Below are 6,712 nucleotides of genomic sequence, written 5' to 3'. Positions count from 1 at the left end.
GCTTCCTGCCTCTTTTCTTGCAATTCCTCCAGCTTACTCCTGCACCCAACACTACTTTGTATTCTTCCTTCCCTTTCTCCTGCTCCCTTCGCTTTCTCCCTCTGTCCCATATCTTGCTTCCCGACTTGTCTCTTGCAGACTTTGGGCCAAACTGGCCCCAAGTCTGGGCATGGTTTGACAAGTTTTCAGAGGCCTGGCTGGTGGCAGCAGGGACCCCAGGCAGTGACAGGCCCGGGGCTGACAGGCTCCCCATCCCCTAGGGGGCGCCTGGCTGCCACACCCAGCTGACATAGAACCATTGTCACAATGCCCGCTACGGTGGCGAGGATGCGGTGGCTCTGCAGGTGACAGGGACACTGCAGGACTTGGTGTCAGCTCAGCAATTTCTCATTTCCCCTAAGAAGCGGAATTCTGCAAATTGCTGCCTTTGCTCTTGAAAGGATGTCATCAGGTGGGTGTTTTGGTGTCATACACTGAAAACAGAGCAGAAACTGTGAAATATTCCCATGATATGCATGGTCCCTGCCCCAAAGCACCATGACTCAGCCTAAGGAGATCTGCAGCTTATTTTTTTGTACTGCCAGCAGATTGTGGAAGTACAGTATAAAAACCATCCTTATGGAGAGATCTTGGTATTTTAGGCTTAGTCTAAGTGTCTCAAGTAGCTGGGGTTTTTGCTTGGGCCTAATCCATACGGTCTTATGGCTTTCCTCCTCGTCTGAAGACGAATGTGCTAGAAACTATAAAGCAAACACATGTCCTGCAGCCTAGCCTTGCCTTGCCTGTCCATGCCTGTCCTAGCATTGCCTTATGTCCTTCTCATCCTGTTCTCTGTCCCATCCTCTCTCACTAACCCCTCGTCTATCTGCATGTCTCTTATTTCCTTTTCTCTCACTCTCCTGCTTCCTGCCTCTTTTCTTGCAATTCCTCCATCTCACTCCTGCAGCCCAACACTACTTTTTATTCTTCCTTCCCTTTCTCCTGCTCACTTCGCTTTCTCCCTCTGTCCCATATCTTTCTTCCCGACTTGTCTCTTGCAGACTTTGGGCCAAACTGGCCCCAAGTCTGGGCATGGTTTGACAAGTTTTCAGAGGCCTGGCTGGTGGCAGCAGGGACACCAGGCAGTGACAGGCCTGGGGCTGACAGGCTCCCCATCCCCTAGGGGGCGCCTGGCTGCCACACCCAGCTGACATAGAACCTTTGTCACAATGCCCGCTACCGTGGCGAGGATGCGGTGGCTCTGCAGGTGACAGGGACACTGCAGGACTTGGTGTCAGCTCAGCAATTTCTCACTTCCCCTAAGAAGCGGAATTCTGCAAATTGCTGCCTTTGCTCTTGAAAGGATGTCATCAGGTGGGTGTTTTGGTGTCATACACTGAAAACAGAGCAGAAACTGTGAAATATTCCCATGATATGCATGGTCCCTGCCCCAAAGCACCATGACTCAGCCTAAGGAGATCTGCAGCTTATTTTTTTGTACTGCCAGCAGATTGTGGAAGTACAGTATAAAAACCATCCTTATGGAGAGATCTTGGTATTTGAGGCTTAGTCTAAGTGTCTCAAGTAGCTGGGGTTTTTGCTTGGGCCTAATCCATACGGTCTTATGGCTTTCCTCCTAGTCTGAAAACGAATGTGCTAGAAACTATAAAGCAAAAACATGTCCTGCAGCCTAGCCTTGCCTTGCCTGTCCTTGCCTGTCCTAGCCTTGCCTTCTTTCCTTCTCATCCTCTTCTCTGTCCCATCCTCTCTCACTAAGCCCTCGTCTGGCTGCATGTCTCTTCTTTCCTTTTCTCTCACTCTCCTGCTTCCTGCCTCTTTTCTTGCAATTCCTCCAGCTTACCCCTGCAGCCCAAAACTACTTTTTATTCTTCCTTCCCTTTCTCCTGCTCCCTTCGCTTTCTCCCTCTGTCCCATATCTTTCTTCCCGACTTGTCTCTTGCAGACTTTGGGCCAAACTGGCCCCAAGTCTGGGCATGGTTTGACAAGTTTTCAGAGGCCTGGCTGGTGGCAGCAGGGACACCAGGCAGTGACAGGCCCGGGGCTGACAGGCTCCCCATCCCCTAGGGGGCGCCTGGCTGCCACACCCAGCTGACATAGAACCATTGTCACAATGCCCGCTACGGTGGCGAGGATGCGGTGGCTCTGCAGGTGACAGGGACACTGCAGGACTTGGTGTCAGCTCAGCAATTTCTCACTTCCCCTAAGAAGCGGAATTCTGCAAATTGCTGCCTTTGCTCTTGAAAGGATGTCATCAGGTGGGTGTTTTGGTGTCATACACTGAAAACAGAGCAGAAACTGTGAAATATTCCCATGATATGCATGGTCCCTGCCCCAAAGCACCATGACTCAGCCTAAGGAGATCTGCAGCTTATTTTTTTGTACTGCCAGCAGATTGTGGAAGTACGGTATAAAAACCATCCTTATGGAGAGATCTTGGTATTTTAGGCTTAGTCTAAGTGTCTCAAGTAGCTGGGGTTTTTGCTTGGGCCTAATCCATACGGTCTTATGGCTTTCCTCCTCGTCTGAAGACGAATGTGCTAGAAACTATAAAGTAAAAACATGTCCTGCAGCCTAGCCTTGCCTTGCCTGTCCTTGCCTGTCCTAGCCTTGCCTTCTTTCCTTCTCATCCTGTTCTCTGTCCCATCCACTCTCACTAAGCCCTCGTCTGGCTGCATGTCTCTTCTTTCCTTTTCTCTCACTCTCCTGCTTCCTGCCTCTTTTCTTGCAATTCCTCCATCTCACTCCTGCAGCCCAACACTACTTTTTATTCTTCCTTCCCTTTCTCATGCTCCCTTCGCTTTCTCCCTCTGTCCCATATCTTTCTTCCCGACTTGTCTCTTGCAGACTTTGGGCCAAACTGGCCCCAAGTCTGGGCATGGTTTGACAAGTTTTCAGAGGCCTGGCTGGTGGCAGCAGGGACACCAGGCAGTGACAGGCCTGGGGCTGACAGGCTCCCCATCCCCTAGGGGGCGCCTGGCTGCCACACCCAGCTGACATAGAACCTTTGTCACAATGCCCGCTACCGTGGCGAGGATGCGGTGGCTCTGCAGGTGACAGGGACACTGCAGGACTTGGTGTCAGCTCAGCAATTTCTCACTTCCCCTAAGAAGCGGAATTCTGCAAATTGCTGCCTTTGCTCTTGAAAGGATGTCATCAGGTGGGTGTTTTGGTGTCATACACTGAAAACAGAGCAGAAACTGTGAAATATTCCCATGATATGCATGGTCCCTGCCCCAAAGCACCATGACTCAGCCTAAGGAGATCTGCAGCTTCTTTTTTTGTACTGCGAGCAGATTGTGGAAGTACAGTATAAAAACCATCCTTATGGAGAGATCTTGGTATTTTAGGCTTAGTCTAAGTGTCTCAAGTAGCTGGGGTTTTTGCGTGGGCCTAATCCATACAGTCTTACGGATTTCCTCCTAGTCTGTAGACGAATGTGCTAGAAACTATAAAGCAAAAACATGTCCTGCAGCCTAGCCTTGCCTTGCCTGTCCTTGCCTGTCCTAGCCTTGCCTTCTTTCCTTCTCATCCTGTTCTCTGTCCCATCCTCTCTCACTAACCCCTCGTCTGGCTGCATGTCTCTTCTTTCCTTTTCTCTCACTCTCCTGCTTCCTGCCTCTTTTCTTGCAATTCCTCCATCTCACTCCTGCAGCCCAACACTACTTTTTATTCTTCCTTCCCTTTCTCCTGCTCCCTTCGCTTTCTCCCTCTGTCCCATATCTTTCTTCCCGACTTGTCTCTTGGAGACTTTGGGCCAAACTGGCCCCAAGACTGGGCATGGTTTGACAAGTTTTCAGAGGCCTGGCTGGTGGCAGCAGGGACACCAGGCAGTGACAGGCCCGGGGCTGACAGGCTCCCCATCCCCTAGGGGGCGCCTGGCTGCCACACCCAGCTGACATAGAACCTTTGTCACAATGCCCGCTACCGTGGCGAGGATGCGGTGGCTCTGCAGGTGACAGGGACACTGCAGGACTTGGAGTCAGCTCAGCAATTTCTCACTTCCCCTAAGAAGCGGAATTGTGCAAATTGCTGCCTTTGCTCTTGAAAGGATGTCATCAGGTGGGTGTTTTGGTGTCATACACTGAAAACAGAGCAGAAACTGTGAAATATTCCCATGATATGCATGGTCCCTGCCCCAAAGCACCATGACTCAGCCTAAGGAGATCTGCAGCTTCTTTTTTTGTACTGCCAGCAGATTGTGGAAGTACAGTATAAAAACCATCCTTATGGAGAGATCTTGGTATTTTAGGCTTAGTCTAAGTGTCTCAAGTAGCTGGGGTTTTTGCTTGGGCCTAATCCATACGGTCTAATGGCTTTCCTCCTAGTCTGAAAACGAATGTGCTAGAAACTATAAAGCAAAAACATGTCCTGCAGCCTAGCCTTGCCTTGCCTGTCCTTGCCTGTCCTAGCCTTGCCTTCTTTCCTTCTCATCCTGTTCTCTGTCCCATCCTCTCTCACTAACCCCTCGGCTGGCTGCATGTCTCTTCTTTCCTTTTCTCTCACTCTCCTGCTTCCTGCCTCTTTTCTTGCAATTCCTCCAGCTTACTCCTGCAGCCCAACACTACTTTTTATTCTTCCTTCCCTTTCTCCTGCTCCCTTCGCTTTCTCCCTCTGTCCCATATCTTTCTTCCTGACTTGTCTCTTGCAGACTTTGGGCCAAACTGGCCCCAAGTCTGGGCATGGTTTGACAAGTTTTCAGAGGCCTGGCTGGTGGCAGCAGGGACACCAGGCAGTGACAGGCCCGGGGCTGACAGGCTCCCCATCCCCTAGGGGGCGCCTGGCTGCCACACCCAGCTGACATAGAACCATTGTCACAATGCCCACTACGGTGGCGAGGATGCGGTGGCTCTGCAGGTGACAGGGACACTGCAGGACTTGGTGTCAGCTCAGCAATTTCTCATTTCCCCTAAGAAGCGGAATTCTGCAAATTGCTGCCTTTGCTCTTGAAAGGATGTCATCAGGTGGGTGTTTTGGTGTCATACACTGAAAACAGAGCAGAAACTGTGAAATATTCCCATGATATGCTCGGTCCCTGCCCCAAAGCACCATGACTCAGCCTAAGGAGATCTGCAGCTTCTTTTTTTGTACTGCCAGCAGATTGTGGAAGTACAGTATAAAAACCATCCTTATGGAGAGATCTTGGTATTTTAGGCTTAGTCTAAGTGTCTCAAGTAGCTGGGGTTTTTGCTTGGGCCTAATCCATACGGTCTTATGGCTTTCCTCCTAGTCTGAAGACGAATGTGCTAGAAACTATAAAGCAAATACATGTCCTGCAGCCTAGCCTTGCCTTGCCTGTCCTTGCCTGTCCTAGCCTTGCCTTCTTTCCTTCTCATCCTGTTCTCTGTCCCATCCACTCTCACTAAGCCCTCGTCTGGCTGCATGTCTCTTCTTTCCTTTTCTCTCACTCTCCTGCTTCCTGCCTCTTTTCTTGCAATTCCTCCATCTCACTCCTGCAGCCCAACACTACTTTTTATTCTTCCTTCCCTTTCTCCTGCTCCCTTCGCTTTCTCCCTCTGTCCCCTATCTTTCTTCCCGACTTGTCTCTTGGAGACTTTGGGCCAAACTGGCCCCAAGTCTGGGCATGGTTTGACAAGTTTTCAGAGGCCTGGCTGGTGGCAGCAGGGACACCAGGCAGTGACAGGCCCGGGGCTGACAGGCTCCCCATCCCCTAGGGGGCGCCTGGCTGCCACACCCAGCTGACATAGAACCTTTGTCACAATGCCCGCTACCGTGGCGAGGATGCGGTGGCTCTGCAGGTGACAGGGACACTGCAGGACTTGGTGTCAGCTCAGCAATTTCTCACTTCCCCTAAGAAGCGGAATTCTGCAAATTGCTGCCTTTGCTCTTGAAAGGATGTCATCAGGTGGGTGTTTTGGTGTCATACACTGAAAACAGAGCAGAAACTGTGAAATATTCCCATGATATGCATGGTCCCTGCCCCAAAGCACCATGACTCAGCCTAAGGAGATCTGCAGCTTCTTTTTTTGTACTGCGAGCAGATTGTGGAAGTACAGTATAAAAACCATCCTTATGGAGAGATCTTGGTATTTTAGGCTTAGTCTAAGTGTCTCAAGTAGCTGGGGTTTTTGCGTGGGCCTAATCCATACAGTCTTACGGATTTCCTCCTAGTCTGTAGACGAATGTGCTAGAAACTATAAAGCAAAAACATGTCCTGCAGCCTAGCCTTGCCTTGCCTGTCCTTGCCTGTCCTAGCCTTGCCTTATGTCCTTCTCATCCTGTTCTCTGTCCCATCCTCTCTCACTAACCCCTCGTCTGGCTGCATGTCTCTTCTTTCCTTTTCTCTCACTCTCCTGCTTCCTGCCTCTTTTCTTGCAATTCCTCCATCTCACTCCTGCAGCCCAACACTACTTTTTATTCTTCCTTCCCTTTCTCCTGCTCCCTTCGCTTTCTCCCTCTGTCCCATATCTGTCTTCCCGACTTGTCTCTTACACACTTTGGGCCAAACTGGCCCCAAGTCTGCGCATGGTTTGACAAGTTTTCAGAGGCCTGGCTGGTGGCAGCAGGGACACCAGGCAGTGACAGGCCCGGGGCTGACAGGCTCCCAATCCCCTAGGGGGCGCCTGGCTGCCACACCCAGCTGACATAGAACCTTTGTCACAATGCCCGCTACGGTGGCGAGGATGCGGTGGCTCTGCAGGTGACGGGGACACTGCAGGACTTGGTGTCAGCTCAGCAATTTCTCACTTCCCCT

The sequence above is a fragment of the Columba livia genome, unplaced genomic scaffold (genome assembly GCF_036013475.1).
Source record: "Columba livia isolate bColLiv1 breed racing homer unplaced genomic scaffold, bColLiv1.pat.W.v2 Scaffold_103, whole genome shotgun sequence".
In the NCBI taxonomy this organism is placed as follows: Eukaryota; Metazoa; Chordata; class Aves; order Columbiformes; family Columbidae; genus Columba; species Columba livia.
Note: the sequence above shows the minus strand (reverse complement) of the source record.